We start from the raw sequence: 19,823 nt of genomic DNA, 5'->3' as shown, positions 1-19,823 counted from the left end.
GTATATATAAATTTTTATTTATTTATTTGAGAGAGAGATTAAAAAAATGGCATGCCAGGACCTCCAGCCACTGCAAACGAACTCCAGCTGCATGCATCCCCTTGTGCATCTGGTTTATGTGGGTCCTGAAGAGTCAAACTGGGATCCTTTAGCTTTCCAAGCAAACACCTTAATCACTAAGCCATTTCTCTATCCCAAAGTTACTGTTTTTGCATAAGTAAATTTTAATATTTAAATGTATATCATATTTCATAATTTCTAGTGACATGTAGCGCTTTCATATTTGCTAAAGATGCAGTCATTCACTGTTGAATCAAGTATTCATATTTCATCAAATTTAATTTCATATTAAAGTACTTGAGTAAGTTACCTTTTGGCAAGTTAATCACAGGAGCTGATTATGTGCTGACCATTTGAGGTTAAAAGTTAAAACAAACAAACAAAAAAACACTGTAGTACCACCAACCAAGTGTGAAGTAATTCCACACAAGCACACTGCAAAGTAATTCTTAGGCTCAGAATGTCATCCTGCCTTTACCACCTCTGCCTCTTCAGGATCCCTTCCCTGCCTAGAGCTCTCTTTTTGCCTTTTTCTGTACCATTATATGAAGTGGGTCCCCACTTCAAGTTCTATCCTCCCTTAGCCAGTACCACATACTTGCATAACCATCTAAGGTTGTTTTCTAGAACTACCCAGTTTTAACTTTACCAATCTATTTTTTTTCTTTCTGTTAAAATGTGTCTTGTTTGGGAAATGTGACTATTACATTATGGTAGGAAGCAGCTTCCTTCATTTCCCCTCATCTAACCTCCCATCAAAACTACCACTCACTTCATCTCACCTCCCATAAAAACTACCATTCATTTCACCTCACCTCCCATCAAAACTGCCACTCATTTTACCTCACCTCCCATCAAAATTACAATTCATTTCACCTCACCTCCCATCAAAATTACAATTCATTTCACATTACCTCCCATCAAAACTACCACTCATATCAAAAGGGTAATTGAAGAGCACTGATGGAAGGAAAGTATCCAAAGTGGAGAAGGACTTTCAGTGGTGACAGTTGTATTTTGAGAAAGATATTTAATGTCAGCACCCAAGTCTATAATTTCATTAGACACATATTGGCCCATGAAGATTTTCCAAGTGACTACTTATCTCTAGCTCTCCTGACTATGAGTGCAAACAACTTACTAACTTTTCTGTTTTTTATGGTTCCTCATATCACACTTTTTATACTAAATTGGGTGGGTTGGAAAGGACACATATTTGTATATGTACACCAGAAGAAAAACTCTCTGAGTCCATGGCATTGTGTTCACACACAGTGGTAGTATGTTATTGTACCAATATTTTCTTATTGTAATTAAGGCTCCTGATTATCAATATTCCATGCATTCTCTATTCCCTCCAGGCGTTGAGTCATGTCTGCTCAGAAAGACAGTGTTCTCACAGGCTGCCACTCACAGCCATCGTGAGAGACAGACACTTCAGCCTTCACTAGGCAAGTGTTTATGGAATTCACAAACAGGAGCCAGCTTTACAGAAACATGCATCTCAGCAGAGTCTCCTGCACAGCTGTCAGATTTCTGCAGAAGCCTCCTGGAGGTTCACAGATCCCACAGTGGACTATTTTTAGTTCTGGTAATTAATAGGGGAGAAGAAAAGAAGGAGGATGAATTTTTAACTCCAGCAAAAAGGCAATTACCACTATTCCATATATTCTCACCTAAGAGATGTATTTGTTTCAGAGTAATAATAAGAGAAACCTGCCCAAATCTATATACCTACAGTGAAGTGGATGTTTATTTCTTTCCCTTCAAAATTCAAGAACTAGCTTGGTCTCATATGCTAAAATATGCAGCAAGAGCTGTGCCAGCCTGGATTTTACTACTACAAAGGATGTGTTTATTTCTAAGCACAGGGAAATAAGATCTTGTTTCTCTCACACATTCTTAACAATCTTTATCAATAAATCATCTCTAGACAGTTTTGGCTTTGCCTTCCTGCTCCTCCTGTACAGTCCATAATGTTTCATGTTCAAGGCATCCATTCATTCCCTCACCTCTTTATTCAAGTGTGTCATGCTTATGAAGACCTTTACATTGTCATGCAAATCTCATAGGAAAGGGTACTATTGTGCCATCCAACTTGAACCTAGCCCAAGTTGATACATGAAACAAATCTGATGTCTCTGCTGTCTAGAAATGCAGTGACATGGTGAGAGCCATGATGCAGCCAAATGTCTCTGTAGCACATGTCTTGCTTAGTTCCTAAAGCCCAGATCAGTGCTAAAATGTGGGGACATAGTAAACTTCATTGAGAACCATTGACCATTTGGATTTTTTCAGTCAGCTCTTTAAAGAAACAAAAACAAAAACAAGAAACAAAAAACTAGAGGTCTGTATTTCTCCTTGGGAAATTGTGGTCTCCTTTCTTCTATGAAACTTATACCAAACTGAGTTTTTCCCACCAGCTTCCCAGTTTCCATTCAATGCAGCTCTCCCTCTGCTTATCCCAGAGTTATGGACATTGTCCTGGACTCAATGGTTTTCCTGACCCTGTATGTACAATCTGAATTTCACCCATATTTAATTTTGTGTATATACATGTGTGACTAATATCTCCAAGTGATACATCAGAGGCATCTTGAATTCAACACACCCAACTAGACCTTAATGCCTTACTTCTTCCCCTAAGACAATCCCTTCTGCAGATCGTATCTTGTAGTCCCTCACACTGCAATCACCATCATCAAGGATAGACCTCAACATAGTTTCTATAGTTTCTTGCTCACTCCTTCCACCTACAGTCAACTATTAGTTCAAGTCATTTCATCTCCAAATGTTTTTGAATCTATACACTCTTTTGTATCTCTACCATCCAGCCTTTGGTTCAAACCCTTATGAAGTCTTGCCTGGAAAGCTAGCTATGACAGCTTTCTCTGTTGCTATTTGCTATTACTATCTCCACATTCTACAGTTCATTCTCTTTCTGTCTAAGAAGTATTTCTCAAACAAAATCTGTGCTGTGTAATTGTACAGAGTAAGCCTGTCAAGGATTCCCTGTCATTGGAAGGATAGCATCAAAACTTAGCATGATGCATAAACAATCTCTGCTTTTCTCTCTAATCTCTCACATGCCTGGTGTACAGTACTGCAGCCACACTGAGATGTTTGAAGGTGCTGTCATATATCTGGATTTTAGTATCTCTTAATTTGATCATGCCTTCCTAATTAACTCCCTCTCATCTTATATCCCAGAGTGAGCAATGATTTGTTATCTTGTAGGACCCAGCTACAGATGCTTCCCAACTGGACTCCCCTGCCCCCAGGCCAGTGTGTGAGCTCTATCTCTGCCCTTTCAAGGCTGTGTCATCCTCTAGAAATTAATACACACAAAGGCCACGTTCATATCCTTGACCATTGTATCATCAGTGCCACAAACCCTGCATTATTCTTCATAAATACTAGGAAAGCAAGATACACATTATGAAGGTGAGCAAGATCTAAGATTCATGGAATACTGTGAGCTATATGCCTCTCTCTTCAGTAATTAAGGAAAATTCTTAAAAGTTATAAGGCAAAGCCTTTGTCTGGGAAGGAAATTATTCCCTTATTTCTCTTCACAACAAAATGTGGCCAAGAAGAAGTGTTTTTCCTTTGGCCTTTTCTTCCATTTGTGCATTTGTCCTTAACCATAGAGACCTTTGAGCTTACCCTAAGACTCAGTCACCTTTGTGTTCTTCCCATTTCCCTCTCTCCCCATGGCAATTCCCTTCATTTCTATCTACAACTGAAACTATCACTTCCCCTTTCCCCCAAATCACCAACTCCAGCTACAGATGCCTTCTGCATACTGTTCCATTTCTAGTTGAATGCCAGGCTCCTCTCCTCCATAATATCCTACAATGAGACATCAAAGTGGTGTTTGCCTTTTCACACCACCCAGCCCTCCTCATGTTTTTGTTTAATTCAATGGCACCAATGCTGTAAATCACTCAGCCTTGGAAATGCAGAACCACCTCTGTCATTTTCTTGTCTTCTCTGCCTCCCACATGCAACCAGAAACAAGAGCATTTTTAATTAATATGAATATAGGGAAATTAATCGAGTTTTCAGACATGACAAGTAGTCTGGTTTAATTGATATGACAGGTTTATTAAAACATCAACAGAATGTAAGGCCAAAATGGAAGCATGGAACCATCTAGATCTGAGATAAGAAACTTGGAATTCATTCAAAAGAATACTCTGGAGGTGGGAAATATGCTAGTAAAAAGAAATGACTTTTAGTACATTTGACCTAATTTGGTGAGATAATTATATAGGCATGAGCAGACTTGGAGACCGTTAAAGATGGGCCCTGTTGTAGCTAGCTTCATGTTGCTGGGATAGAGTATCTGTAGTCAATAGCCACAGGTTGCTGAGATGGACTTCTAAAACACACACAGTTATGAAAGAAGGGCTATTTATTGAAGCTTATGAATCCAGGGGAAATTCCATAATGGCAGAAGAAGTTGCCCCCTGTTAAAGGACCAAGCAAAGAGAGAGAGACAGAGAGAGAGAAGACACAAGCCAAAACAACAAACAAACAAAAAGAAAAAAAAAAAAAAAAAAAAAAAACAACTCCAAAAACCACACCATACACAAGCACACTTAGGAATTCCAGGTGGAACTCAGCACTTTGCATATCTTTAGATTGGAATTTAAAATCCACCACCACACTTTAGGGCTTAACCCTAAGATGCACTCAGTGACACCTCCTTCACCAACATGGCTGTACATTTAATTACAAACTGTAATAAAATCCAGAATATATTGGGGGCCACTCATTTAAACTACCACAGCACCTAACCTAAAGTAACACTTAGGGAGAAAGGATTTATTTTAAATTAGAGTTTAGAGGGATGGCTACATGGTGGCAGGGACAAGATGGTAGAAAACAGACTGGACATCACCTCTTGTCACAGCTGTTGGAAGATACAAGTAAGAGAGTAAGCTGAGCTGAGCTCTGGTGGGGGATGGGGAGCTGGCCTATAGCACCCCGAAGTCCAACCTCAGAAACACACCTCCTCCAGCAAATCTCCACCTGTCAAATGGCCACTAGTGTAGGACCAAAGCTTTCAAACATGTAGGTTTATTGGGGATATCTGATTCCAGATGCCAAAGATCCCTCCCTCATGATCTTGTTTGGACCTCAAGTCCTACTTCCTGGGATTTTAAGAAATTTTAAATTTTAAGAAAGGGAAACATCAAAACTATCCCTCATGAAAGGAATAAAGGTTAGGTATCAGAGCCTTGGTCCTTTAGGAGAAAGGTACTTGTTTCTGTTCATAAGAAGGATCTGAATTCTATTCTGGCCCTGGATGGAGACATGACTTCTAAACTACCTCAAACATAAATACATATAAAAGCAAAAAGACATACTATTTTCTTCTCCTTCAAGACTGTCCAACTGGGCCTGTCAATCACCTGGCCAGGAGATCATCTGCTAGGTAAGTTAGTACACCTGAAGACAAGAACAGAAGATGGAGAACAACCATGCTCCTACTGAGCTGAAGTACACATACCTGCCGAAGGCCCTCCCCTCATGCAGTTGCTTCTAGATCTTTACTGTTAACACTATTATTCCTGCATTCCAGCTCAAAAAACATCATTTTCCCTTTGCCCCCTTTCTATGTCTCTGAATAACAGCCCAGAATCCTAAGCATGCTTGTCCTAATAATGGACATTCTGAGTCTCTCTGAAGACCCTTGTGCCCCCTGCCCCCAAGATATTTGCAGACCTCTATTGCTGAGTGGGCCTACTGTCTTGAAAGACCCTAAATCAAGCAGCATGACTTGTTCTCCCTCATCCTTCTTCCTTCTCCCAGCTGCTACTGAGACTTACAGCCTGTCTGTCCTGTTGTTTTCCTCTGAAACTCTGTGTGTGTGTGTGTGTGTGTGTGTGTGTGTGTGTGTGTGTGTGTGTACACCCTTGTGTACATACATCCAGAGGCCAAGGAGAATGTTGGGTGTCCTTGTCTATCATTTGTCAGGGTATTTCTTTGGGACAATTCTCTCCCTAAATATGGAGCTGTTCTTTCTGGTCAGACCTGCTGGCCAGTGAGCCTCAGTGACCCTCCTGTATCCCTGTCTCCACCCTCTATAGTACTGGAGTCATAGGCGTGTGGAGACATAGCAAGGTTTCAATGTGGGTTCTGGGAATCTAACTTAATTCTTTTCAAGTCCTCATGCTTGTGGAGTAAGTTCTTCTATACAGTGAACTATTTTACCAGACCAATTTTTCTCTGAAAATCTAATAAAATTTCCTCAATATTCCTTCTTAAATTCTTTTTTTAAAGAATTTAGTCTGTGTTTAAACTCTTTCTATAAACCACTAAGAACCTCCAAAAGAAAAATCTTTTGTTCTTATACCTGTCTTGGCATGTAGAAGGGTTAGCATGGTGGACCAGATGTTTTTAAACTTAAAAGACATAGGATCATAGTTCAGTCACATATCAGCAGCAGCATATCTTTGATAATATATTGAACTTCTCTGAGATTAAATACTCTCTGTGGAAAACAAATCAATACCAACCATCAGAGGACAATTTCATATTTGAAAGATGATGCAAACACACACACACACACACACACACACACTCATTCATACACGTCAGTGCCATCTTATTTATGGCACTAGCAATGTGCCATGGTTTTTAAGAAGAATCAATAAGAACCAAGTGATATCCTTATTTCTCAAGTCCAGGGTAGCCTAGTCCCAAAGGATATTGAGATATTTTTTCTGAGTACTCTTAGCCATAATCAGTGCCTCAAAAGACTTACTTGCATCTTGTCTTGCAGTAGAACTACAACTCCTTGACAGCAGTGGCTATTGTTATACAACCCCAAGTTAAGAGAGTAACCCAGGCACAGAAAGCCAAATGCTCTCATATGTGGGTCCTACCAACAAATGATTGGACTTCTGTGTGAGCAGGAAGAAAACTCAGTAGCAGCGGCCAGAAAGCTAGAAAGGAGATATAAATGGAATAGAAGGGAGTAGGAGGACTTAATAGGATAGTATTGTATATATGTAAGTAGAAGAACAGATTAATGAGGATCAAAAGGTCTAAGTGAGGTCAGGGGAAGAGGTTGAGTAAAGGAATTGTGGAGGGCAGGCTAATCAAAATCTAAGGACATAACTAAGTCATATGGAAACCTACTGTTTTGGATAATGGAACACCAAGAAGCCATAGATTTTTACTAGAAAGTTTTCAGTGCTAGGTATGGGATACATTCCAATCAGTTTCTGGCCAGGGTGGTCCCTGATGCCCCCAAAATGTTACAGGCCAATGCCAAGGTCCTTGGTTTCCCACCAGGAATAGGTGGTAAGACCCTATTGCTGAAGACTCCACATACTTGGGCTGCAAGGTCACTGAGAAACCCTGCTGGAGCTGAGCTGAAAACCTCTTGCATGTAGACCAGCTGACAGAAAGCTGGAAACAGCCATGCTGCATGCAATTAAATGGGAGAGAGAAATCATCAGTGAATATACTCAACAGAGGATACTGCAAGCCTTATATTTGGTCAACCAGGCCAATAGGTACAATAGTGGCATGTCAAGCCAATGGCCCTCTGATTGGACTGGAGGCCTACTCCATGGGAGGGAATATATCCCTGATACTGAAAACCTACAACAAGGGTAGTCATGAGTCCTAGGGGTATAATATCTGCTGCTGTCTAGCTAAATGTATATACCATGTTCACCAAACTTCCCAGTAAGCATTTCTCTTAATGTTCATACCCTTATATTAATGCTACTATCACTTTTGACTAGAGAACCTTCTCTTTTCAGATAGCAGTGACCTTGGGATGACTCAGAAGGCACCATGGTCATGATAAGATGTGACAGAGGAGTACTCAGTACTGAAATATCTCAACCACACATTCCAAGGCTCAGGGTCCATTGCACAAGAGGTGGTGGAAAGAATGTAACAGCCAAAGGAATGGTAGAACTCCTTACAAATCACTCCCCCAGATACAAAATGGCCTGGATATCCATGACCTCACAATGCTTGACACTACCTACACAAGGCCATCATGATAGGAGGAAAAGATCAGGACATCAAAATAAAAGAGAGACTGATTGAGAGGTGGAGGGGATATGGAGAGTGGAGTTTCAAAGGGAACATCAGAGGAAGGGAATTGCCATGGGATATTGTTTAAAATCATGGATGTTAGCAATAATATTTTTTTTTAAGAAGGCACAAGCACAATTAGCAGCCAACACTCAACCAGAACTCAGTCTGTCTTGACTGGGTGGATGGACAGATATGTGGCTGGGTTAATGGAACATAGTCCATGATTTGTGTGTGGCCAGCTAACTTTCATCTGTTCTGATCCTGACAGTTATCTGTACAACAGCATGCTGCTCTAGGGCTGTGAGCATTTCTGAGTTCATCTTGGCACCTGTAAGTAGATATTACCTAGTACTTGGGTCCCTTTACTTCTTATGAAGTGCTCTCAAGTACACTTTAAAGTTGCTCAAATTGCCAGAAGAAATTTACTCTTATATCTTCAAGAAATAAGGTAATAAGAATGTCCCGTCCTATTTACATTAAAAGTTAATGTCCTTATTTATTCATATACTTTTATAGATCTCTTGTGCCTTCCTAAACCCATATTCAGCTCTTTGGGTTTCTCTCTGGACAAAGTTACCCTTGCATAAGCTGGATATAAATATAGAAATGGGCAATTAGCAGCCCTGTAAACTGCCTGTTTGGGAGACACTCTTCCTGACTGAGGATGGCAGCTGGCCCAGACTGCCCAGACAGACTCTAGCCTCTTTGACCTCTGCCCGCTCTTCATGGACCTCAGTTGCCTGCTTCCTCACATTTGTCTAAGTATCTCCTTTCACAGGAAGACGTCTTACAGATTTAGCTTTGCAATGGGAAGAAAAATTAAGAAGTAAGAGGTTTTCCTGGCAAAGCTCATCCCAGGAGAGCCACCACCACTCTACTACATGGTCACACATCAAGCCCCTTCCTTTTTCCCACTTTGGGAGAATGGCATTATGGCTTCATCCAACTAGGACGTGTTTCTGGTTAGGGGCTAGAGAAAAAGAAGACAGAAATAAACTTTAAGAATTTGAATCATTGGGGCTGAGGAGATGGCTTAATTGTTAATTACTTGCCTATAAAGCCAACGGACTGAGGTTTGATTACCCAGGACCCACATAAACCAGGTATACATGGTGACAGATGTCTCTGGAGTTCATTTTCAGTAGCTAGAGGTCCTGGTGTGCCCATTCCCTCTCTCTGTCTCTCTGTCAGTCTCTTCCTCTCAATACATAAATAAAAATAAAATATATTTTAAAAATATAAAAATAAGAATTATAATTCTGGTAGAATTAGAGTGAGGAAAATATGAAAGTGAAATAAGAAAACTAAATATTTTAGCCTTTTTGTCTAGAATTGGTAAGTAAATAAGCAGACGGTCACAGTTATTTATATAAATACTTTTATAGCCAACATGGAGAGAGAATATTAAAAGTATTCCAAAATTATCCTGCAGGAATCAATTGGGTTTTAATTTCATAAGTGTGAGATAACTTATAAGAGAGTAGGGGCTCTTATTTTTTTTCAGTAATTAAGTAATTGACAGGTTATTAGCAGTATTTGATCCAATAAACACAAGGACCCTGTGTTGAGTTAAATGTAAAATTTCCCCCATAGCCTCATGCTTTGTTGATTAGGCCTCATGCAAACTTCCAGCTAGTGGAGTCTTTAGGAGGTGAAGACTTAAGATTTTATTGTCTAGACCTGCTTGCTGGTGCTAGATGTCTTGCTCACTCTTACAGCTTCCTGCTGGCTTATGTGACAATCTGTCTGTTCTTATCATGTTTCTCCCTCCGTGCTGAAATTTACCCTCCTGTTAAAATTGAAAGCTGAAATAAACCATTTTCTTTCCTAAGCTGCTTCTGATTGGGTGTTTTGTTTTAGCAATGAGTAGGTAATTGCTATGGGCCCCTACTAGTTGCTGTTGTTAATAATCTGTGAAGACTAGAATTCTGTACCATTGATATTATTATGTTGAAGGTTAAAAGAAGACTAGGAGTGGAAAATCTGAATAGTCATGTAGGTCCTATTATCTGTTTGTTCTGACCAGAATGGAGGATGTTCATTGAGGTGGAGAAACATGAAGCCTGTAAAGGCATCTTAGGGTTTTGCAGTGCACCAAGGACTAATTAACCTCTATATTACATTGCTTTTTTAATAAAAGGAATGGAGGCCAGAATATTTGTTAGGCACTTTCATCTCTGAATTGCCTATGACCATTCTGAACAATTGTAGGCGGTACTCAGTAAACACACTTGGGTCAGAATGAAGTGGGCCAGATTCAAAGTCTCTGCATGCTGGTATTCTGTCTCTGATATTCATTGTAAGGAACTCATGATGGAAGTCCACAGTGGATACTTGAATCTCAGGAAGAACAGAGACACTACCTCTTACCATCTCCTTTCCTATACTGACACAAAAGACACAATGCTTAAGGTCTGGGATATGGAGTCATATTTGGCTGGGCTCCGGTTCTGGCTTACGTAAATCAGCAGTATTTTTGGCACTACCAAAATAGTTAAATCATGATTTATCCAAAAACTAAATACAGCACTGTGTAGAGAACAGGGGGAAAAGTGCTCGCCAAGAAGCATTTTCTCAAATGTGTTCTACATTCTTGACTTCTATACGCCACCATGATCTCTGTGTACACTTAGAAGCTAACTCATTGCATGTTCAGAATTGCATTCTGCTCAAGGACACAATGCTATATCTCTTTTTTATCACTGTGACCAGTCTAGGAATGAAGAATTGCTATCTTTATTTCTGTGAACGTTGGAGCTGTTCATACCCTACTGCCACAGCTTGTTTTCTTGATTTTAATTAAGTACGGCTTTACAACACTTGTTTCAGTAAAGCCCATGTAATAGACAGGAGGTAAGCTGGCTGAACTCAGACTGTTAGTCCCAGGTTTTCTGGCAATTCTGGACAATCTAGCTATTTTGTGGTAGAAGAGAAATAATAAAAAAAAATGATTAAAGTACTCTTTACAAATCTGATATGTAGCAGAAATAATCAATAATGATAAAATAGGACCAGAGCCTCTGGAGAGTAGAATAGCCTTTACCAGGCAGGTGAACTCCTGAAAGTTAGACTTTCTGGGGCTTCTAGTATTCAGCAGATATCTGGGTACTTTACAAGGAGGAGCAAGGTCACTCTAGAGAGCTCCTTTGATCCCTGTGCAATAATCAATCATTTTTGATTCCTCCTGCTCCACTGTGCATCTCCATTATGTCACGAATTCTAACATGTCAGGAGTCTTTTTCTTTCTTATCATTCACCACTATGGCTATGATTCAATCCTAGAGCTCCCTATGGAATACTGCAACAAGATTTCATCTCCCCCACCCCCATTTCTCCTATCTTACTACAATGCAAGCCTTCTTGCATACTAGAGTGAGAATGATTTTTAATGAACCAAGAACTGATTCTTGGCTCTTCTCTGCATATAGAATAAATGACAAACTGCTCCTGTGAATGGCAGTCAGTTATACTGTTTTGCTGTAAATGGAAGACACACTCAAGACTAGTACAACAAAATAAGTTTGATGTTATTTCACATCTAGTTTTAGGAAACCTGAAAATCAAGAAGTGTTAGTAACATCTGAAATATTAGATTGAACATTTGAACTCATATGGTCCAATTTCTAGGGGCCTGATACTTCCTTGTAGGCCTAATTTCACAGCTAATATGGCAGACTCCACTTACCATTTGAAGCCTGACCTGTTTGTTTGCTACACACCCTACATTTGCCCTTGAGGATGTCAATATTCAAACTTTCATTCATGTGCAATGCCCTATATTTAGCACATCATCACAGTAACACACCATCTTGTATTCCTCCACTGTGGCTAGATTTTTACACCTTTAGAGCCAGTGGAATGCAAGTTAGCCAGGAAGCCTTCATTCTTGGTTTGCCATCTGCTCTGCTGTAGCAATTTGCACTTTATCCACCCTGTGGTAGGTAGGGATTTTCCTTCATCATTACCTTGGCTGAGTATCTCTTTGAACTATCTCATCTACAGCTACCTGTTTGGACCTTAAACACTACTGGAAGCAAAAAAGTGAGGGCACTAGAATAAGAAAGAGTAATTATAACACCAAAGTTCTCCTTGAACTGTCTTCAGTACAGTCACAGCCACACAAAACTATTTAATTCTCTTTATGGAGGATTTGGGTTACATTGAGATAACAATTCTTAAAATAAGTTTAGTAAGGAAAATGCTAAAACATCTCAATAGGAATCAGGGAAGCATGTACAATGTGGTGCAATTTCTCTGTGTCCCTGCAATGGTCTCTTCAACCCTATTCTCCATCATATAATATCGGCAGTGTAAAATCTTGTTGGGATTTTTTAGGCTACTTAAACCAGTATGCCAAAACTGGTGAATAAGGAGTTAACCCTATAACATTGACATTGGGTGATCAATACCTGTTAAGTACATTCAACTGAAGTTTTCCTACAATAAGGCACTATATGAAAGCCCTGTCAATTAGACCTCCAATGGCACAATTTTAGGCTTCCAGTCTCCCATGATATCATCATTTATAACAAAGCCTACTGGAGGGATAGTTGGCTGAACAGCAAAGTACAGCTCCTGACATCAGGTTATCTCAAGGGCTATTGGTTACCAGGAACTTCTGGCAAGACATAGGCTCAGTGAGAGGAAAGGGTACAGTAACTGCTCCTAAGACTATACTCAGAGTGGGAACAAAGGACAGAGGCTCAACTGTCATTGACATTGTTTGCAACCAAACAAATCACATCATTATTTCCAGAGGAGATTCTGATCAGACACACATTTGAAAACTGTCATCTTACAAATGTTTAATTACTTCTCAAATGCACAGGATAACTGCAAATTTGTAATCTGTCATAGAAGGAATCTGTCATATCAACCTCCAAGACCTTCTTGGATCACTGGAAAGAAACACATTTTACATAGAAACTAAAGTGGTTTGATCATGTTGTATGCAAAGTGATTTTTCTGTCTCTATTGCTCTGCTCTCTGATCTCATCTATACCTCAGGGGAGATTCCTAAGCTCAAGCCCCACAGCAAGAGATGGCTTCTTTCTTTTGCTGCTATGTTCATTCCAGATACTTAAGAATTTTCAGTTCAAGTTGCATACCTAAGAGATCACTTGAAAATTAGGTTTTGATTTTAATTAGGAGAACTCTGTGGCATTTCTCTCAGACTCTTTGAAGACCTAGTTCATTTGGCTTTCATACTGAATTTGAAGCTAGGATAGTTTTTAATGGGGGTGGTTTCAGTTCCTAATGATGATGTGTGTTCATTTTAACCTAAAAAAATATAACAAGGCAATTTAGACCTTGAGAGATGAGAGAGACAGAGAGAGGGAGACAGAGAGAAAGAGAAAGGAAAAATTCGTGAGGCTAGTCCCTAATCATTTAGCTCAACTCATACTTCCTTGTCTTTGTATAGCTTCCTAGCTACCCATAACTAGAAATAACCATGTCCTCCATTGGATTTAACATGGTCTTCTCTTCAGAACACTCTTATAATGTGGGTACTTGAAAGCTGTGTGATTTGGTAATTGCTTTCTTCTCTACGAGAGACTTTAACTTGTCTGAAGATAACGTTTTTAATCTTACAAATTCTGTATTACAACAATGACAAGCATGCCCTAGGAACTTGAAATTTAGTCATTGTGTTAATGAAAGGAAAATGTTTCTCATATTGTCCTCCTAAGGAAAGAAAATCTGTGAAAAGAGGCAACAGCATAAACTAAAGTAGAGAGTGAACCCTGAGCATGTATGAGACAAAGCCATGTGTGGGTTCACATGAGAGAGTCATTTACCTGAAGGAGATAGTAACAGCTCAAGGCTAAGAGGACCAATTGTTCTGATTTTTCCAGAACTGAGAGGTTTTCCATGATGGAAAAAAAAAAAAAAAAATCCCTGGGAAAGTCCAGGGAAATCTTGAGGAGTTGGCTGATGCTTGTTTACAAGAGAATGGGAGGAGCCATTCTCCATGCCACCCACAGCCAGGGAAGAGGGGCAGAGATCTGCTTGAGGGAAATAACTCATAAACCACGCTCATTAGCATAAATTATCCTCAAAAACATGGTGAGGCATATGTCTAGAAAGGGCTGAGAAGCTTTATAGAGATAAGTTAGGGTATAATGCTCAAACACTCACCTATCACTGAGCATAAAGAGACATGAAAAACAGAAGTGGAAATATTGATCAGCTGGATCTGTAATCTCTTTTGACACTTCAACACCATGACTAATCCCAATTCCTGTACCTTCCCATGAATAATTCCTACAAAAAAAAAGAGACTTGGTCCAGGGTGTATCTGTTGCCTGGCCAAAAGACTTTCCTTTGTTCACTAAAGTTGGGAGGGTTTTGAAATTGAAGAGAAATTGAAGCTGAAAAACATGGCATTGGGCATAGCAAAGAAATATTCAACCAATACAACATTTAAAACAACCAGGGCAAACATCAAACTCTGTAGCTTCAAGTCCAACAACTCTAGCCAGTGACAAATCTCCAAGTCCCATAATTCAAACCAGCAACAAGTCTCTGGTATTCCAATTCTGCCCCTCCAGCTATGCTACTCACAGTCCTGGAAAACTTCATCAGGCTGTCAGCTTTCCTTAGCAGCCATCTTGTGGTCCTAGCATCTCCACTACGTCTACACTGTAGTCCACGGTTCATCATCATGGCCCCAAGGGGTCTCCATGCAGGCATCCAGCAAACCTGCTTCACACTGCCCATCACCTTTTCCAAAACACAAGACCATGTTGCAAACTCAATGTCCCTCTTTCCAGCATTTCTTATACTCCACCATACCAGGTAGGGTGCCAGCTTCTTAAACCAGAGGGGAGTAAAGCAGACTTTGAAGAACGGGACACTCCTTGAGAACTCAAGCCCCTTCAAAAGAGTCTACATTCTTCCTGTTGCCCCATGGCAGGTCAGCTGGCCCAATATCAAAGTTAAAATTTCTCAATTGAAGCTGAATGGGCAGAAATTCACCCAAATATTTTTCTCTTTTTCTGTGTCATGTCCCTCTGCTTACATCAGTTCATTTCTATGCAAAGAAACCCCGCACAACTTTTCAGGACCCAGGCATAACAACAAGCTTCCCACACAAACTGCTAGCCCAGTCCAAACAAAGTTCTTTCTTAGCCTCACAAGCCAAACCTCACAGTCCATAGTTCTTACTGCATTCAGACCTTTCAATTCTGACCAGAATAGTCCATGAAGCTATAATTACAGCACTGCAAGGCATCTCTTAGGCCAAGGTTTCAAATCTTTCCACCTTCCTCTTGAAAATCAGCTCCAAAAGGCCAAAACCACATAGTCAGGATTCTAGCAGCAATACCACACTTTGGTACCACTTTACTGTTGCAGTCCAGTTCACATTGCTGGTAGAAATCACCTGACCAAGAGCAGTTTGTGGGAAAAAGAGGTTTATTTTGGCTTACAGTCTCAAGAGGAAGCTCCACTATGTCAGGGGAAAATGAAGGTATGAGCAGAGGGTGGACATCACCCTTGGCCTACTTAAGGTAGAAAATAGCAACAGGAGATTGTGCCAAACACTGCTATGTGGAAACTGGTTATATTCCGCATAACCCCATCCCCAACAGTACATTTCCTCTAGGAGTCATTAATTCCCACATCTCTATCAAATGGGAACCCAGCATTCAGAACACCTAAGTTTATGGGGGACACCTGAAGTAAACCACCACATCTAGTAAGGATGACAATCATTTAAAAAAAAAAAATCTAACAACAAATGTTGGGGAGGATGTGGGGAAAGAGGAACCCTCATCCACTGTTGGTGGAAATGTAAACTTGTACAGCAGTAGAAATCAATATGGGGATTACTGAAAGCAAGGAGCATAGGACTACCAACAGACCCAGTTGTTCTCTTACTGAGCATTTACCCTAAATGGTCCACATATCAATACAGAGACATTAGCTCAGCCATGTTTATAGCTGCTCAATTCATTATAGCTAAGAACTGGAATCAAACCAGATGCTCATCACTGAATAAATGGATAACAAAGTTGTGGTTCATTTACAAAATGGAGTTCTACTTAGCAGTAAGAAAGAAATGGTACAATAAAATTTGTAGAAAAATGGAAAGACTTGGACAAATCAAACTCAGCAAACTCACAGTCACAGAAAGAAAAACACCTCATGGTGTCACTTATCTATGGTTCCTAACCTGGACCTGCTTGAGTTGCTGACATACATGATAGGCAACTCAAGGCCCAGACAATAGGATGGAGGGATTTTGAGTGACACAGAGAGAGAAACAAATACAAAATTCAATCCAAAATGAGCTAATACCATAGAAATTTCTATACTTGGAGCCTAAAAGATATAACCCTCAAAAGGAATAACTGGGGAGTGCCTTAGAAGTAGGACCCTAAGATTAAATAAAAAATTGCTTTTCTGTCTCTGACTTATAACTCCCAGAACCAGAAATTAGTTTCTAGCCTCATTGAGCTATTGATTGGAGAGACTTAGGAGATCCCAAAAACAAGACAGCTTTCTGTGAAAGCATTTGATTACCTGCCTGAGGCAAAACCTAAGACCCTATTGCTAAAGACATCATATGCTGCTGACATTAAGCACAGAGAGACCTGGCTGGAATTCAGAAGAAAGCCAGTCCTCAAACAGGCTGTATAGTGGTGGAAAACAGTACATGAGCCATTGGAGGAAAATGGCCAAAAATGGTCTGAGCAACCAGAGGTCTAAGCTACTCAGAAACAAACTCCCTGAGATGATATACACACAAGTGCAATAGTGGCACACTGTTTCAATGTGTAACCAATAGCTTTCTGATTGGCTAAGAGATCTGCTTTGTGTAAAGGAACCCATATCTGGAATTGGGAACCAGATCAGAATCCTATGGAGACAAAGATTATATTCTCCAGTGTCAAGCTCTCACTACTCTTTGGCTGAAAAGGGCTTACATACATCATTTTTTCCTTAAATTAATAATGCTTATCCCATTTAAACTATGCTGACTTCACTCAATTGGAGAATCAGTTCTTATTTTTCAGCAGATAGTGATCCCAAGGAGGTAAATGACCCATCACACTTCAGCCAAGCCACAGCTGAATCTTCAGAGGAATTAGGGAGACAGACAAGAATGCTGCTTCCATGCTGTAATTGATATTCAGTGCCAGTGTGTAGGAGACAGACCCTGAGGTTACTCAACACTAGAGGCTCCTAAGAGCTCATCACTGAAGTAGACTTAAAATTTAGCCACCAGGGTTTTATGAAGTATGTGCAAGAGGGGGCAGAAAGATTGTAAGAGCCACAGGTTGAGACATCATGCCCAACGGCATTCCCTACCCACCTAAACAACTGACTGCTGCTTCCATAATGCATACACCATAAGACCATGGGGAATACCTGCAACCCATATTAGGAGGGTTACCAACAGAATAGGGGCAGGGATAAGTGAATGAGGGTACCAACACATGATGTATCCATATGAAACCTCTTGTTAATAATAATAGTAATAATAAAACCTTAAAAATTAAAGGGATACAGACAGAGAAGGACAAAAGATATAGTGAACATTGTCTTCCATCACTTCTAAATGTCACAGAAGAACTAATTGGATTTTTATTTTATTGAGAAGAATTATGGGTTGGAGTTCAAAATCTTCTTAAATTGCCTAAAAATAAATGTGTTTCCCAGGATAAAAAATCTTTTTTTTCCCCTTCAACTAAAACACTCCAGAGATAATAAGATCTACTTTATCTACATGAGTTTACTGTGTAATTAGTAATGGAATGTACTTATTAAGCATAAGTGTGCAATGTAACTAACTCACATTACCCAGGCATGATAATAATGCAGCTTTTTGTTTTGTGCCCAAGTTGCTAAACTGGCCCATCCTAGCTGTTTTCTTCAGCTGCATATGAACAGCACACTTGAAGATTTGTGTATTTTGAGAATCTCCTCTGTGCACTGGGACACTTAGATTCCACTCATTAGCTGGAGAGACTGGAGAGGAGAGCGAGAATAGCTGGGATCTGAGGTTGAAAGCAGGTAAGAGAAGGAGACAAAAGCTAGCAAGATAAAATGAGTCAGATTAGGAATGAGTAGGCACAGAAGAAGCTAAAATTCAGAAGCCAAAGCAGCTTAAGCCAGGACAATATCCAATTTCTAAAAGGGTGATTTAAAATTAGATGGGGCAGAACAGATGAAAAGTTGATAGAGAAAAATAACTGCTTTTATGCAGAGGAAATGGCCTGGGGTGATCACCTGCTCCTGGGGATGTCCTGCTCTATGCATATCTCCACCTCTGGAGGACCTTCTAAGACTTGGTCAGAGGCTTTTATTCTGGAGAACAGCAAACAGCAACATATTAAATAAACCTTTGACAATTTACACCTGGGATGCACACCCTTTTACAATGGGAGGAGCTCATTCCCCAAGAATCTTAATCAGGATAACCTCATTGAATCTTGATCAATTACAACAAACCTCAAAGATAGTTATACTCAGAATGTTGCAAGAACTGCAAAAATTCAAACTTGCATGCAAAACAAAACAAGAGCAGCTAATTGATTTTTCATAAGTTAGTATTCACCTATAATACTTTTCTCTTGAGGCCTTATCTACAGAAACACCTTTTAAAAGTCAGGAAGTAGATTACAAAATCCTGCCTGTTTCCCTGGCTTCCTTGTAGAACATATATTCATTAAGGGCACCTGCAAATGTTGAAAGACAAAACAAGATAATAATCTTCTATCAGGCCAGCAAGGGTGCAACATATAATACTGTACCAAATTTGGCAAACAGTCATGGCTTTTAGTTTAGACAAGCATAAGTAGATGATATGACCCAGACATGTAGAATGACAAAGAGGATCCTGGGAAGACAGACATTGTGGAAGGATATCCACTGGCTGACTGTGATGTGAGTAAGCTGGCTTGCAATGGAAGCATGAGTTGTGTCTTAACATCCTTCTGGAGTTGCACTGATATGTTTGTTGAGTCAAGTCTTAGAAGCAGAATGTGTTTTCAAACAAAAACTTTTCGTGTACTCTCCAGATCACTAGTGAACAAAATCTATCCAAGTTAAACCTGATACAACAGACTTCTTGCTCTGCAACTTTGCCCAATAGATGAAAAGGAATTTAAGCCTTCCAACTATGACAGCAACCAACTTCTCTTCAGCGCCTGCTGACTGGTACCCTCTTCAAAGGATTTTGAGCTTCCTCACAGAGCAGATCTTCCGTGTGAATCAGGCCAACCCTATGCCTTTCCTCTTGATTGACTTGCTGTTTCTACTTTTTTTCCCCCAGAGCAACTATCTTCTTCATTCTTCTTGCCATCACATTTTCCAGAGCACAAAGTTGACTTCCCTTACAGAACTCTTCCATGCATTTTTGTTAAGCAAGTGCCTTTAACCAGTGAGGGCTCTCCCCGGCCTCAAAATTATGCTTTTTTGGATTGAAGAGAATTCCTACTGATCCTTAATAATACCCATCAGTAATTTATGTAAGCTGAAGAAATTGGACTGGCTCAAGATTACATAAACAGCTACAAGTTATATCACTTTCCTCTCCTGGTGCTCATTGGTTTGTTGCACCAATCAGCACTTCCATTACATTTTGTGTTTGTCACCTTGTTCTCTCACCAAGAACCATGCGATTGCTCATGGAAAAAGTCTATCTGAAATGTTGAATCTTGTCAAACACTGAAGACACACACACA

General features: G+C 39.9%; 1 protein-coding gene across 7 annotated transcripts in view; it reads right to left on the bottom strand.

Annotated features, from left to right (window-relative positions):
- Positions 1–19,823, bottom strand: part of Opcml (opioid binding protein/cell adhesion molecule like) — a 1,382,967-nt gene that overhangs the window by 227,770 nt on the left and 1,135,374 nt on the right. The gene's annotated exons all lie outside the window — the stretch shown is intronic.

Source organism: Jaculus jaculus, chromosome 3 (genome assembly GCF_020740685.1).
Source record: "Jaculus jaculus isolate mJacJac1 chromosome 3, mJacJac1.mat.Y.cur, whole genome shotgun sequence".
Lineage (NCBI taxonomy): Eukaryota > Metazoa > Chordata > Mammalia > Rodentia > Dipodidae > Jaculus > Jaculus jaculus.
The sequence above is the reverse complement of the archived record's forward strand: the minus strand, read 5'-3'. Positions and strand labels throughout refer to the sequence as shown.